The sequence below is a fragment of the Callospermophilus lateralis genome, chromosome 10 (assembly GCF_048772815.1).
Source record: "Callospermophilus lateralis isolate mCalLat2 chromosome 10, mCalLat2.hap1, whole genome shotgun sequence".
Taxonomy (NCBI): Eukaryota; Metazoa; Chordata; class Mammalia; order Rodentia; family Sciuridae; genus Callospermophilus; species Callospermophilus lateralis.
In genome coordinates, this window is record NC_135314.1 from 53755291 (window position 1) to 53771276 (window position 15986).

At 41.0% G+C, this 15986-nt stretch overlaps 1 protein-coding gene across 7 annotated transcripts in view; it reads left to right on the forward strand.

Moving 5' to 3' along the window:
- Positions 1-11040: 11040 nt before the first annotated feature.
- Positions 11041-15986, forward strand: part of Znf148 (zinc finger protein 148) — a 145040-nt gene continuing 140094 nt past the window's right edge. For 6 of the 7 annotated variants that reach the window (XM_076867538.1, XM_076867539.1, XM_076867542.1 and 3 more), the window contains exon 1: positions 11041-11226. The gene's annotated coding sequence lies outside the window, so the exon portion shown is untranslated. Of the gene's footprint in view, positions 11227-12074; positions 12108-15986 lie in introns of those variants that run through there. The other variant, XM_076867540.1, reaches the window with a different exon arrangement.

Sequence of the window (15986 nt, forward strand, 5' to 3'; positions counted from 1 at the left end):
GCTGAGGCTGTCTTCCAATTTACAATTCTCCTGCCTCAGCCTCCCCAGTCACTGGAATTATAGATGTGTGCCACCATGCCCAGTTGTAGCATGATATATTTATCACTTTGTGTGTCAGTTGAATTACTTTTGTTGCTAAACTTCTTCCTAAGCAATAATATGAAAAGTAATGCGTGGGAGTAGGGGTTAGATATTTTTGTAATGCATATTAAATCCATTAACTACCAAAAAACAAAGATAAAAACAAATCATTGGTCTGTGTGTCATTTATAATCTTATTGCTTACCATCCTTTCACACTTTGGGGAAATCTGTTCTTGGGATAATTATCAGATGCCTCAACTTAGTCTTGAAGTACCCTTGGAGTTAGCTGGTGATTTATGCTGCATTTACTTTTTTTTTTTTTTTAATACAATCATTTCCTGCATATAGTCATTCTGGACATCTCATAGTTCCAGAATGCACTGAGCTCTCTCTGGCACTAGGACTCTACACATGCCATTTCCTTCTGCCAAGAACTGCGCTAGTAGCTGTCCCCTCAGGTCTCAGTTTAAATGTCACCTTGTGGAAAGTTGTTGTCCCTGCCTAGGTCTGGGTAGCAGCCTCCTGTGCTCATCCCCCTGTTAGAGTGTATTTCCTAAAGTGAGGTACTTGTTCACATGCTTGCTCCTCCAACTGGAGACTGTACATTCTTTTTTAGGGAACAAGAGTATTTTTATTTGCCATAATATTTCTAGTATTTAGTTTAGTATTAGACACTCAAAAGCAATTTTTGCAATGAATAAAAAGAGCAAATATTTGAATTCTCAATGGAATGAATATTCCTACATTGAGCACATAGCTTGATACATTCTAGGCATTCAAAACACACACACACACACACACACACACACACACATATACATCTGTGTGTATTTATATAAACATGTTTTTTAATACTGGGTATTGAATTCTACTGTCTGGCATGGGGGGGTGGTTTTTAGGGATAGAGATTCCAAATAACTGATGTTTAATTTTATAAACACCAAACATTAAAACACAAAAAGATGAAAACTTTTGCAGTATACTGCATATTTCCTTGGCTTTTTAAACAAAATGCCTCTAATACTCACAGTCCTTGCCATCTTGGGCTCTCCCTATGGATATCAGTTATTTGGATGAAATATGTTTGTGCTAGAGGAATGCATGCAGGCTTGGACATGTGCAGACAGATGATATGTGGCCTAAGGCTAGATGAATAGTGATGGTGAAACCTATATTTACAAACAAAAAACCCTCCAAATCAGATGATTTTAAAACTTTTCTATATTATACCCAGCTCCCCAGCCATTTTATTTTTGGTAAGGGAAGAATGTGGTTTATGTGCTGGGTGTGGTAGCGCATGCCTACAATCCTAGTATTTTGGGAGGCTGAAGCAAGAGGATTGCAAATTCAAAGCCAGCCTCAGCAATTTATCATGGAGGCCTTAAACAACTTAGAAAGACCCTGTCTCTGTCTCTAAATAATTTATAAAAAAGGACTGGGGATTGGCTTAAGGTTCCTGGGTTCAATCCCTGATTTAAAAAAAAAAAAAAAGAATGTGGCTTATATAGCTGAATGATATTCAAGAAAATGCAAAATGGGTGCCTTTTAGAAAACACTAATTAGTAAAAGAAAAGGTAAAACACAACTGGGCACACTGTTGCACATGCCTGTAATCCCAGCTACTCAGGAGGCCAAGGCAGGAGGATCACAAGTAAGAGTCCAGCCTGGGCAACTTAGCAAGATCCTGCCTCAAAATTAAAAAAAAAAAAAAAAAAAAAAAGAAAAGAAAGAAAGAAAAGAAAGAAAGAAAAGAAAAAGAAAAAAAAAAATAAAGAGGGCTGGGAACGTGGCTCAGTGGTAAAGTGCCTCTGGATTCAATATCCAGTACTGGAAAAAAAATAAGAAGAAGAAAAGAAGAAAAGGTAAAATAGTCTCCTCCCACCCGAAAGTTAGAAAGTTATCTCCTTCAGGCATATAACTCCCATTCATTCACTTCAATTGCTGTAGGTAACTTTATCTGATTTCCAACTTGCATTTGCTCTTCAGCCTTACTTGTTCATGCTCTATTCATGCAGTGTGGAGCATTATTCTACAGTCATTTGAAGGTGTGTGTGTATGTTGAAAAGAACCTGCCTCAAAGCTTATATATTTTTTAATTATCAGGAGAAAAATATTTCTCTTAATGTGGAAAAAAGTTCCACGTAATATTTGATATTTGTACAGAATTTCACCTGTAAGTTTGAAGATGTATAAACAATGTAAAAAGTTTTATTTATTTTGGTATCAGAATGATATACCAGTCTGTGGGCTCCATTTGTGTGGGAACCCAAAGTGACCTTAACATCTTGCTATTTGTCTGTCTCATCCAGTAGTTTTAAGAGCTTCTTATAAACTCAATCCTAGTCTTCTTCTTCTTTTTTTTTTTTTAAAGAGAGAGAGAGAAAGAGAAGTTTTTAATATTTATTTTTCAGTTTTCGGCGGACACAACATCTTTGTTTGTATGTGGTGCTGAGGATCGAACCCGGGCCGCGCACATGCCAGGCGAGCGCGCTACCGCTTGAGCCACATCCCCAGCCCTCTTAGTCTTCTTTGAACCTTAGCATTTTTTTTTTTTTTTTTTGTGTGTGTGTGTGTGTGTATGTATGCGTCCACACTGGGGACTGGATCCAGGTAGCAGGTGCTCTACCATTGAACTACAACCCCAGTCCAGCTTTTATGTTCTTTTGTAACTATGTTATCCTCTTTAGAAAAGGATAAAATGGTTGCTTTCATGAAAAATCAGTTAGTGAATAAAAATGTGAAGTTTATCTCAACCCCATCACTTCACTCTTGTGTCCTGCTGTGTCTGGAGCTTTCCCCCCCCCACCCCCCCCCCCACCCCCGTTTCCCCAGTCTCCCTCTAAACCACAGTTAGTTCATAGCTGATGGACTTTAGTACAACCAAGTATCCCTTTTACCCCTTTGTGATGACTTTTGTCACCCCTAGTACATGGGTTTTAGTAAATATTTCATTAAGTCCAGAATCTTGAACTTTTTAACTTTTTTTGGTAGTGGTGGTTGTTATTGTGGTGCTGGGATTGAACCCTGAGCCTCACACATGCTAGGCAGGTGCTCTACTACTGAGTTACATCTCAGGCCTTGACATGCTTTTGATTCCAATTATATGAAGATAAAAAATATAAGAAAGAAAATTTCATTTCTGTATATATCACACTATTTTGGCAAAAAGCAAATGTACAAAATCTTTTTTTTCTCTTTGATGGTGAGGTCTCATTAGGTTCCTCATCCTGACCTTGAATTCCTGAGCTCAAGTGATCAGTTTCCCAAGTAGCTGGGACTACATGGGTGTGCCATCTACCTGACTTAGAGGTGTAAAAACTTTGAAAGCTCTAAGTGATAAAAATTTCCAGTTGCCATTATTTCTATTTTATGAAAACTATATCTTCAGTATATAAAAAAGTAATCAACTTGTCTTTATCTGGTTAAACTTTGGAAAAGAAAAATAAGCACTTCATTCCCTGGTATTTGCTAGGTAGAAAGTAGCTAGCATCTTTACAAAAGAACAATTTCATCAGCCTGATCAAATTATTCAGGCAAAGATCATGCTCAGAAATGAATATTCTGAATACTGCTACGTATTTTTTTCTTGCAGCTTAATTTTTACCCTAGCTCCTTTTAGCTATTCTACACTTTCTTTTTATTCCCTATGGCCAAAATTCTCTAAGATATTTTCCCACCTAAATCCTATCCTATCTCCCTATCTCCCATGCTGTTTTTTTTTTCTGAAGGTGGTACTGGTGTAGTTCTATTTTTTTTTCTCTGACCTCCATCTACTTGCTACTACTGAATTTATGAATTTTATTTTTAGGAAATTTGGTTTACCACCACCTTTATAATAGAACCAATAAGAACAATAATATCAATAACAAGTAGAATATTTAACCATGTGCCAGATATTATTCTAAATACTTTACATGTATTAACATTTAATATTCATAACTACCTTAAAAGGAATATTGGCCATATTTTATAGTTGAGATACTGGCAACACAGAAGGGTCAAGGAACTGAGACTGCAAAGCTATAAAGTGGTAGAGTCAGGATTTGAACCCAGGAGGGTTCCACAATAGACTAACTTCTAGGCCCGAATAGAGATTATTATACTGTTGCTTTATTTTATTTTTTCCTTTCCTACTGAATAATCCTGGTCCTACACTTCACTTTGATTCATTCATATGTTCTTGTATATCTTGACTTTTCACTTGAATCTTCCCTTGTAATTCTTCAAATAATAGTTACAGCCAATGAAATGTAGTGCAATCCAGTACCTCCCTTAGGTGCCTCTGAGTAGTGGAGGCCTATTTTCCCAGACTCAAGATTTACCTATGCTCTATACCCTAAGTAGGAGAGAGTAGTCAACATGTTAGTTTTATAATACAGTACAATCACCTCTTGGTATCTAGGGGGATTAGTTCCAGGAACTCCTACAGATTTCAAAATCCATGGATGCTCAAGTCCCTTATGTAAAATGGCATAGCATCTGGATATAACGTGTGCATACCCATATACTTTACATCATCTCTAGATTTCTTTTAATCTCTAATACCATATAAATGTTTTGTAAATAGTTGTTATTCTATAATGTCTGGGGAGTAATTATGAGAAAAAAATGACTGTATATGTTCAATACAGGCATATTTTTCCCTCTTTTTTTTTTTTTTTTTTGATATACTGGGGACTGAATTCGGGGCCTCCTGCATGCTAGACAAGAGATACTACCACTGAGCTACCTTCCTGGGCCTTTTAAATTTCTTTTAATTTTTTTGAAACAAGGTCTTGCAAAATTGCCCAGGTTGGCCTTGAACTTGTGATCCTCCTGCCTCAACCTCCTGTATCTGGGACCTCTGCCACCATGCCCAACTACTCCCGAGCATTTTTTTTCCTGATACTGTGGATTAAACCTAGGGGCATCTTACTACTAATTTACATCTCCGTCCCTTTTTAAAAGGCAGGGTCTTTCTAAATTGCCAAGAATGGCCTTGAACTTGTGATCCTCCAGTCTCAGATTCCTGAGTCACTTTACAGCTCTGTGCTGTGTCTGGTTCTGAATATTTTAAATCCTTGATTGGTTGAATCCACCAATGTGGAACCCACAGATATGGAGGACTAAATGTGTATCAGCAACGTGAAGCAGGAACTCAGGGGAAGGTGTCCTAGGAAAAGAGGGCTCTTGGGAACAGGAAAACTTCTTTTTTTTCTGGTAAGAGTGAGAGTGATGAGATGTAGTGGAGGTAGACTCCTGTGGACCAATTTCTGACAAGGCTACATACTAGAGCTCTGCAAAAAGCCGACATTCTCCTTTAGATAGAGCTGGCCTTGACAAATGGCTTGTGTTGCAGGCAGCCACATGGGCAGAGGAGACAGTATACCATATGCTCCTGGAGCCTCAGAGTCCCTGGAAGCTTAGAGGATGGTTAGTAAAGGAGGGACTGAATACCTGGTGAAGTCTCTGAGGACAAGAGATAGATATTCTTTTCCTAAAGAAGCCAGAGTGCCAAGACCAAGAGCACATTGCAGACCCAGAGTAGAGGAGAGATCTTGGGAGGCCCTGAAAATCTCCTAGCAGTAGGGTGCCAGCCCTCTGTAGGTTAGGCCACATCAGAGAAGATATGCTGGTGGCTGAAGGCTGAATCTGTTCCAGACATGTTTTGTCTGACATGATTTCATGTTCTAAAGAAATGGAACGAATTGGGAGAGTTCACCCCAAAATTCAAGATTCTTTATTTCTCTTGATTCCTGATCTTCATGTTCCTACTTAGAAACCGTCTGCTGGAAATGAGTCATGCCTTTGCCCTTTAGACTTGCTTGAGTTCTCTGCCTCTTCACAGTCACTTTCACTGTCCATTGTCATTACATCTGTTTCACCTGTTCATTTTACTTATTTGGCTTGTTGGATATTAAGTTTGCCACCTGTGGACAGCATCCTATGTAGGTTATTTTAATTTACATCACTTCTAAAAAGAATTGTTTAGATTCATTTAACAGATGTTTCCTAGAGCCATCTCAAAAAGGGAGTTAAAAAAGACACAGACTATATGAATTAGGTTTTGTTTTTTTGTTTAGTACTGGGATTGAACCCAGGGGTGCTTTACCACCGAGCTACATCCCCAGACCTTTTTGTTTTGAGACACTCTGATTAAGTTGCTGTGGGCCTTGCTAAGTTGCTGAGGATGGCCTTGAACTCAAGAGCCTCCTGTGTCAGCTCCTGAAATAGCCAGTACTACAGGTGTGCACCACCATGCCCTGCAATATTTCAAGCAATTTTATAACTTACCCATGAGGGCTTTGTTTCTTTACAGTGACAGGTAATGCAATCTCAACAAAAGGGGCTCAAGTCCTTCATTTGTAAGCACACAAAAGAAAGTAGGATTTGGGGAGAGAGTGTACATCCTATTCAGAAATCAGTTTTGGGGTGAGACCTTCCCCCCACTTTTTTTTTTTTAAAGAAAAGGAACCACGAGAGAGATATAAACCTATTATTGACAGCAAAAACCAGCCAGGTGTGGTGGTGCATGCCTGTAATATCAGCTACTTGCGGTTGAGGCAGGAAGCTTGAAAATTTGAGAACAGCCTGGGCAACTTAGTAAGACCTTGTTTCAAAATAAAATATAAAGGGTTGGGGATATGGCTCAGTGGTGCAGTGCTTGCCTAGCAAGTTCGAGGCCCTGGGTTTGAGTTCCATACTGCCAGAAAACAAAAACAAAACAGAGAGAGAAAAAAAAAAAAAAGCGATAATGCTGGGAAGGATGGGGAGAAACTGGACTTCTAATACATTGTTGGTGGAATGTAAAGTAAGAGTCATGCTGGAAAATAGCATAGCAGTTTCTTAAAAAACTAAGTATGCATTTACCATATGATGTATCAATCATATTCTTAAAAGAAGCATACATTTAAGTTCACACAAAACCTATAATTTGGGCTGGGGATGTGGCTCAAGCGGTAGCACGCTCGCCTGGCATGTTCAGGACGCTGGGTTCGATCCTCAGCACCACATAAAAATAAAATAAAGATGTTGTCCACCGAAAACTAAAAAATAAATATTAAAAAATTCTCTCTCTTAAACAAACAAAAAAACCCCTATAATTAGGAGCTGAAGATGTAGCTAAGTAGCAGAGTGCTTGCTTAGCATGTGTAAGGCCCTGGGTTCAATCCCAGCACTGTTAAAGATAAGCAAACAAAATGATACCTATTATAGTAGTTTTGTCATAGCAAAAACCCTGGAAACAATCTAAATGTATCTCACTTGGTAAATGGATGAACAAACTCTGGTACATCCATACAATGGAATAAAAATGAATGTTTGAATCTAACAACTTAGATAAAACTCAGAGGGCCAGGGATGTTGGCACACACTTGTAATCCTAGAGACTTGGGAGGCTAAGGCAGGAAGACCACAAATTTGAGGCTAGACTTAGCAATTTAGTGAGGTCCTGAGCAACTTAACAAGACCCTGTCTCAAAATTAAAAAAAAAAAGAAAAAAAAAGAAAAAGGGGGCTGGGAATGTAGCTCAGTGTTAGGTCAGTGGCAGCGACTTGGTGGCGACTTAGTGGCAACTTAGAACAAAGCAGCCTGCGCTGCTTTGAACATCAATCAAATGCCGGCGGAAACGCCTGTCAATCAGCCAGATCTCCTGACTAACGCCTGTCAATCAGCAGGACCCCCTGGCCAATCCTGGAGTTCAGCCAACTCCCCTGACCAACTCCAAGGGGGCAAGGGACCCTAGAGACACCTTTTCCTGTCCCAAGCCCTTCCCTTCCAGCCCCATAAAAGTCCAGTCCGGTCCAGCTTCCACTCGGTTTCTCCTCAGACCCTTCCCCTGTCCCCTCTGTGGGTCTGATGGAGTTCTGCCCGGGAGTGATATCTCAATAAAGCCTGTTCAGCGGCCTTTTTAAATCTGCCAACTTTGCTTGCTACCTGCCCAGCCTGATCTGACACTCAGTAGTAAAGTACTACTGGGTTAAAACCCAATACCTCCCCGAAACAACTAACAAACTCAAATCAAAGCTATTTGTTTAAGTTATAAACCTCAATCTCAAAAGGTTACATGGTATAGCCCTCTATCTAACATTTTTGAAATGAAAAACCTATAGAGATGGAGATCATATTAGTAGTTACTAAAGGATAGGGATAGAGTGGGAAGGGGATTTATGAATACAAAAAGGTAGGGATTCCTGCCCCCCGCCCCGCTTCTGAGAATTGAGCCCAGGGTACTTTACCACTGAGCTACGTCCCCAGATCATATATATATATATATATATACACACACACACACACATGTATATATTTTTTATAACTTTATTGTATTTGTTTATATTTTTTTTATGTGGTGCTGAGGACCGAACCCAGTGCCTTACATGTGCTAGACAAGCGCTCTATCACTGAGCTACAACTCCAGCCCTTAAAATATATTTTGAGACAGTAACTCCAGCCCTTAAAATATATTTTGAGACAGTATCTCCTGAAGTTGTCAAGGCTGGCCTTGAATTTGTGATCCTCCTGCCTTAGCCTCCTGGGTAGCTGGGATTATAGGTGTGTGCCACTATGCCCAGCAGTTAAAAAAGCAAGTTCTTTTTAGGTGATGGGACAGTTCTGTCTTCATTGTAGGAGTAGTTACATGAGTCTACACATGGGATAAAGTTGTATTTAATTACACACACAAAATCCCATGTAGAAGTATGCAGGTTAAAAAATAAAATGAATACTAAGGAAGTTCTGTAGTACAGGTAACAGTAATAGGTCATGGTCAATTTTACTGATTTTGATGTCTTTCTAGAACTTCGTAAGACATCACCTTTGGGGGAAGCTGGATGAAGGATAAATGAGACTCGGTGCTATTCACAACTTCTTGTGAGTCTCTCCATCTTTTGGGGATACCAGGAATTAAACCCAGGGGCACTTTAACCACTGAGCCACATCCCCAGAGCTTTTTAATATTTTATTTAGAGACAGGGTCTCACTAAGTTGCTGGCTTTGAACCTGTAATCCTCCTGTCTCAGCCTCCTGAGCTGCTGGGATTACAGATGTGTACCACTGAGATATTTTAAATTGTAAATTTACATTAAAAGAATGAAACAAAGAAAGTAGAACAAAGTTGAATGAATGTAAATGCCTAGGGCTGGTGTTTGGGGAGGTTGCAAAAAAAAAAGTAGGGGTAACAAACTGGGGCTGAAAGAGTTTCACAACTTTCAACTATTTAGGGCCTAAACTGACTCCTCACCATCACATCTGCTGTCAAACTACTATAGTGCTCCTATTCTGCCCATTTTAGACAGCTGACAGTTGTTCTTTATTGTTTCTTGGTTATCATTTGGGGCAAAAAACTAGATGTATTCCAAGTGGAAACAAATCAATTTTAGCCCCCATGGTGTAATCTCCAGGACTTCAGCCCTTTTTAGATATTAGTTTCCCCATTGCCTAATACTGAAAGTCTAATTCTTTGCTGCCAGAGGGGTTTTTTATTTTAACATCTGAATTTGATGCCACTGCAGATATTAGAAGTTGCCAGAAGGCTGTCCTCCAGATAATTGTCCCTTGCTCTAGCTTATATCACTGTTTTGTTGCAATTAGCATACAGAATATGCACTGTCATCTTATTAAAATTTATATTTTTTAATGGAGGAAGCACATGGAGAGTTGATTGTGAAGCTGTGGCTTATCCTTGCTCTTCTTAGTTACCTGTGTCTAAATTAAGCTGAACCTCTGGGTCTCAGCTATTTCTAAACAGGCATCACGATTTACTAAGGTTAATGCCTGAGGGAACTTAACCTTGCAGACAGTAATCTAATTCAGTGTCATCACAAGTGCATAATGCGGGAGTCTGGAATTTTGCCAAAAAGCACTATTCAAATGAACATTCAGTTGGCAAGGTGGGTGTGGACCAGGGAAGAATTCTAGAAAAGGTTATATAGATATTTTAATGCCCTTTCCTTTCCCTTCAAAGTTTGTTTAAATATTGTAGAGATGTTCTAAATAAAACCTACATCTTATTATTAAGAAATCATAATGAAGGTGTTTCATCCTACAGAAAGTTCCTGATACTCATAATGTTCAATATTCACTGAGTATCTTTTATGTTACCTGGCTGACCTTGTGCTAGGGTGTGGACACAGAGATGAGTAATTGTAAGCCATTTTAGTACCGGCAAGCACCTCAGGGCGCCTAATAAATGTTAGTTAATGAAGGCACCCCTTAAGGAGGTCACAATTCGGCGAAGGTCACTTAAAGGGCCCCAAAGAATGAGACAACTGTGCAATTCTAGCTCTGTAGAGAGCATTACCAAGACCTTTGCGGCTGTACCGTCCGAGTTTTGGGTTCCAGGTGAAACGAGCACGAAATACTACAAGACCCTCTCCAACAGGGTCCAGGGCCAGAACTCTTAATCTTTCTCTGCTCAAAACCTGAATCTCAGTTTGCAGACACTAACAGGGTTTGCGACAAGGGCACATGGTTTCATCTTCCGGAAAAGGAGCTTTTGGGGTGATGGGGAAGAGGACTAGGTAAGAGGATAACTGAAAAATCCAAGAAATTCTAGCCGACAACCTTTCACCTAGGTCCTCGCCCCTTCCACTTCCCGAGGCCTGAAGTCCTCCCGACTCCCAAGTCCTCCAATTCTCCAGGCGCCAGGCACAGACTGAGACTGAAAGTGGGGGTACCCCATCTAAAAGAGGTTTCCTCAGTTCCGATCTTTTTCAAACCGCTTCTCTACGGGGTTCAGCAGTGGGGGACCTAAGGTTCGGGGCCAGGTTCTCTGGCCACGCACAGCTGGTGACACGCAGGCGCCGGAATCCAAGCCACGCTGGGTCTTCCAGCAGCTCTCTGCGCCAGGCGAGGGCGGGCGCCGCACAGCGCTTCCCAAGTACGGGGCTTCCCACAATGCACCGCGGCGGCAGTGGCGGCGACCGCGGCGGCGCTCTAGCCGCGGCATGTCTGCCTCTCTACTGCTCTGGGAGGAGGAAGAGAAGGAGGAAGAGGAGGAGGAGGAGGGGGAGGAAGAGGAGAAAGGCGCAGGGGTGGGAGCTGTTGCCGAAGCTGCCACAGTAAAAGTTCTCCCCCCTCCCCCTTTCCCCTCCTCTCACGGCCCCAAGGAAGGTTGAAGCTGCCACCGCCTGCAGTCGGTGACCGCGCGACTCGGCGCCCGCCCGCGGTAAAGCGCTCGGCCTGGCAGGCCCGGGCCCGGGGGAGGGCGGGGGAGGGGGAGGGGGCGGCGCGCGGGGGGAGCGCGCGGCGGTAACGGCCTGACCCTGGGGGGAGCGAGCCATGGCGGGGCGGGGGTCGGCCCGGGGACCGATCCGCCGAGGCCGCAGGGAACGGAGGGGCTGGCTGGAGGACGGGAGGAAGCAGGGCGCGGAGGGTGGGTTGGGGGGTTGAAAACGGATAATGACGGGGGTGGCAGAGGAGAGAAGGCGGCCTCCGAGGCCTGAGGGGGGTGTCAGAGGTAGAGAGAGAGGTGGGATGCTCGCGTGCGGAGGCCACAAGGGTGCTGGGCGAGGGTGTAAGAGGCCGGGGAGACACCAGGTCTCTGTTCACCGTGCCTGGTGCAGTGCTTTATGTACCGCAGGCCTCAAGTCACTGGTGGTGCCCGACTGTGCTCTTTGGTAGAAGGGAAGGGCAGGGGTTGGAGAAAAGGGAATGCTTGCGGGAAACATAGTGGGAGTGTGAAAGGGGGGAGAGAGGCCGGAGGGAAGATGCCGGATAGGTGGAGGAATGCAGGGGGTGGCTGTGGAGGAGTCTTGAGGATACTGGGGGGTGTTCATTGTGCAGATACCTTAGGTATTTCATTATGGAAAGAACTGAAGCGTTTCCAAGGCAAGGAAAGAAGGAATATAGGAGTTTCCGCGAATAGAAAGGAGAGCGTTTGAAGCAAGAAGGAGTGCTAAATGTTAGAGAAGATGCAGGGAATGCATAATAAAATAGACAGACGTGGCATAATTAATAAATGCTGGCCCAAGGACTAAAGAGTTATTTCAGATGGGCCAGGATGGCCTAGTTCCGGACCTGTTTGGGCTCTTCAGTAGATGACATCTGGTAAGTGTGGTTCCGGGCTGTGGTTGGGGTCACTGAGAATTATAGTTCGGTCTGAGACATTTTGGTCCTGCACCAGTGAATATGAAAACCTCTGAAACGGACCTTGAGAAAGAGCCTGGCCTATGGGAATTCTTGAGGCATGGAGTTTACATTTTTAGCGAATTTGAAGTATTGTCACATCAGAGACTGGATGAACACTATCCTAGCAAATGCTGTAATAGAAATTACTTGACTTGGCGGTTTTCTTCTTCACTGCCCAGCTTTATTTGGTCCAGTGGAGCTTGTGCCTTATTATTCAGCCTGAAATGCAGTACATAAGATTATAATTGATGGTGGGGGGAGTCCGTTTATAGTGACCCTTTGGAAGTTCCATTTGTTGCTCAAATGTGTCTGGTATACTGGATTGGTATCTCATACCTCTGGGGATGGTGGGAGATCTTTTGCCATTCACACATAGTTCCTGTTGTACTCTCACTAAGGCATGGTGGTATTGAAGAAAACAAATCTGCCAGCAAAATGTGGGCATGCAGACTAGAGGATCTAGAATATATGTTTTGGTCTTAAGTTGTTAGTTCAGATCTCTGTTATCATGAGGGCTAAAGGAACCTGAAGAGGACTGGATACTTCTAGAGCCAGGTTGGAGGGACAATTAGAATCTCTATGTCAGGAAATGAATCAGGCTCTCTCTGTTGGATTTGCTGATCCCACACTAGACCTGATTTCCAAGAGGGAACTCTGGGCAAGAACCATGCTCTTAAAGTTTACCTGAATATTATTCACCTTTTGTTTTGAGATAAATTATATGCACATTATGTTGAAAAGAGGATAGTAAGCATGTTACATGTGAATTTATTTTTATTTTTTTAATGTAAGTTAAGTCAGGAGATTAATGGGGAAGATGGAAAGGGAAAAATCAGTCATGCATTCCTTTAGCAAAAATTTTTAAGGAATTAAGCTAATTTAGGATTAGATTGGAGAGAGACTTTCATTACAAATTTTCTTATAGAAAAATCCAGGATCATTATTTTAAATATTAGGAAACGTTTCAGTTTATTTGGAATTACTCACCTTTTAAAAGGACTTCCTTGTGTTACATAGTATGAGGTAACTATTTTTACTATAATATGAGAGGATCAGTTTTTCTTTCCTTCTTATACTGTATATTATATTTTTAATTGTAATTATGATGCACTTAAATATAGTATGTTAGGTTTTTTGTCTTACATTATGAAATAATGTCTCATAAAAATTGTTCTTAGGAGACTTAGAATGAAAAGCAATAGCCCAGTCTTGCCTGTCCATTGTAGTTCTGTTTTCCAGAGGCTACTACTTCCAAGCCTAAGTTTTAACTTTTCTCCAGGTCTCTGTGTAATGGGCATATACCATTATATTTTGATTTATCAAAATGACATTATCAAGGAGTCTTGCTTCAATGAATGAAAGGATTTTTTTTCCCCCGGTGTGTGGGGGGAGGTGAGTACTGGGAAATGAAGCTGTACCACTGAGCTATATACCCAGCTCTTGGGGGTCTTGCTAAGTTGTCCAGGCTGACTTTGGAACTTGTGATCATCCTACCTTAGCCTCCGGAGTAGCTGGGATTACAAGTGTACACCACTGAGTCTGGCAGTGAATGAAAAGGATTTGTTATTGATATTATCTCCCTTTTCCTTCTCCTTTTTCATCTTTATAGTTGTTATTTTAGTTCTTTAATTTGATGTCTTGTATCTTTAAATAATATGCTTAAGCTTCATTTTAGAGTCCAACAATTTAAGACTGTATCTCTTCACTTCCCATTGTGTTAGATTAGGATTTAGACTAGCAGGACATGAAGTTGAGAGAAGCATTTAGAATTAGGCTGAAAATACTGGGTGAGATAATAAAGGGAAATTTGGATGGACCTTTAAGGAAAACTGCCTTGGAGAAAAGAGTATCTTTGAAGCATTAGATATACTGGTTAGAGGTGAGGAGGAGTTGCTTGACAGTGAAAATTATTCATCTTGGAATTAGTTACCAGGTTGCAGTATTCTTTGATAGTCTTCTGGAGAATTTCAGTGCATGAAGTCTGGAAGATTATTGAAATGACCGCTGAATGTTCTTCCTAGGCTTCTATGGCTTTTTTTTTTTTTTGGTGGTGGTTGTTCTGGGGATTGAACCCAGGGTTGCTTTACTACTGAGTTACATCCCCAGCTCTTTTTTATTTTTTATTTTTCAAAACCGGGTTTCACTAAGTTGTTGAGAATCTTGCTAAATTGCTGAGTTTAGCCTCAAACCTGAGATCCTTTTTCCTCAGCCTTCTGAATTGCTGGGATTATAGGCATGAATTAGGGCATGATTTGTATGGCAATTCTTCCTTTTTCTTTTTTTTTTTTCCTCTCTCTCCCTCCCTCTCTCTCTTTTTTCTTGTGCTGGGGCTTGAACCTAGGGCCTCATGTATATGAGGTGAATGGCCTACCACTAAGCTACATCTCCTGTACTTTTAAAATTTTATTTTGCAACAGAATCTTGCTAAGTTGCCCAGACTTGCCTCAAACTTTGGATCTGCCTCAATCTCAAGTAACTGGGATTACAGATGTGCACTATTGCACCCTGATTGATTCCTGCTTTTAGGAAGGAATGGATTGGTGTGGAGAGAGTGTGTGTATGTGTGTGTGTATGGGGTGTGTTTGTGTAAGGAGAGAGGACTAGAGAAATGTAATAAGGGCACAAATGAGGGATAGGGATTCTGGAAGTAATAATTTGGGAGGATGTTGGGCATTTTGATATAATTGATGTGCAGGAGATTTACTTTATGATGGTGAAACATCATAAAGTAAATCAAATCATCAAAAAGAAATGAACATATTTCAGCCACTAATGCAATGGGATTGTAGTGGAAAAACTCTGCTGCTTGTAGAATCATAAAATATTAGTGTTTTTGAAAATTTGTATATGAGGTCCAGGCCAGTGAGATGGATATAGGGAAAACAGAAAGATAATGCTCCACTTCTTTTAGGAAGTCTTGTTTAAGTAACTACACCTTTTGAAAGGATTCCTTATTATTTATTTAACTACCAAGCTACATCCCCAGCTTTTTTCTATTTATTTTGTGACTGAGTCTCACTAAGTTGCTTTGGCTGACCTTGAATCTGTTATCTTCCTGCCTGGGCCTCTGGAGTCCCTGGGATTACAGATGCATTGGGAATTACTGGTGGGAGCCACTTTGCCTTGTGTTCTTATTCTTAATAAAAATGTAGATTTGTACTGCTAAATTTTGTATTTGCTTATGGGAATTATCCTCTTTGTTTTGCAAGTAACCTGCTCTAGAGCTGAGACTAATCTCTGGGGGAACTCTACAGCTTGATTCTTAAGTGTTTAATAAATAAACTGTTGAATGACTGCTAGAAAGTAGTGATAATTTGTTACTGATAATAGTTGGACTGTATGAAATTACTGAGTACTATGGGAATATTGTGGACAAAAGTGTGTGTGTGTTTGAGAGAGTGAGGACAGAGGGGTATTTGATTGGAGGGTTGCTAGCTTAAGGGGAAAAGACAGAATGGAATAGAATCAAACTGTAATAATCCTGCAAGTACATCAAATGGATAGAATCAAAAAGTCTTTTCTAACATAAGGCTTATTTAATCTGAGGTAAATCTGGTCTGGAGTGGGCACTGATTTAATTTGGGCTTTATCTCTAGCTTTTTAAGAATCAGCCTAATTTAATTCATTTTTAGGATAATAAAAAAAAAATTAGATGCTGGGTGTGGTGGTGTACTCCTATAATCCTAACTACTTGAGGCAGGAGGCTTGCAACTTCAAGGCCAAACTTGGTAATTTAGTGAGACCCTGTCTCCAAAGGGGTGAAATGGTTGTGGGTGCAGCTCAGTGGTACAACACTAG